General features: G+C 43.0%; 1 protein-coding gene across 1 annotated transcript in view; it reads left to right on the forward strand.

Annotated features, from left to right (window-relative positions):
- Positions 1-440, forward strand: part of ccdc88ab (coiled-coil domain containing 88Ab) — a 67185-nt gene that overhangs the window by 61739 nt on the left and 5006 nt on the right. The window lies entirely within an intron of this gene.

A 440-nucleotide genomic window follows, 5' to 3' on the forward strand; every position in this document is an offset into this window, starting at 1 on the left:
TTATTTTTTTTAAATGTAATTCCTTTTTTTTTTCTCCCCAAATATGATTCTGGCCACTTCCGCTTTTGCCACTTTCGCTTTGGCTTATGGTAATTCCGTTTTTTCAAATGTGATTCCGGACACTTCCGCTTTGGCCACTTCTGCTTTGACTTAATGTAATTCCATTTTTTCAAATGCAATTGTTTTTTGTTTTTTTTTCAAATGTGATTCTGGCCACTTCTGCTTTGACCACTTTCGCTTTGGCCACTTCCGCTTTGGCCACTTCTGCTTTGACCACTTTCGCTTTGGCCACTTCTGCTTTGACCACTTCTGCTTTGACCACTTCTGCTTTGACCACTTTCGCTTTGACCACTTTCGCTTTGGCCACTTCTGCTTTGGCCACTTCTGCTTTGACCACTTTCGCTTTGGCCACTTCCGCTTTGGCCACTTCCGCTTTGGCC

Source organism: Nematolebias whitei, chromosome 1, assembly GCF_014905685.2.
Source record: "Nematolebias whitei isolate Nwh7 chromosome 1, NemWhi1, whole genome shotgun sequence".
In the NCBI taxonomy this organism is placed as follows: Eukaryota; Metazoa; Chordata; class Actinopteri; order Cyprinodontiformes; family Rivulidae; genus Nematolebias; species Nematolebias whitei.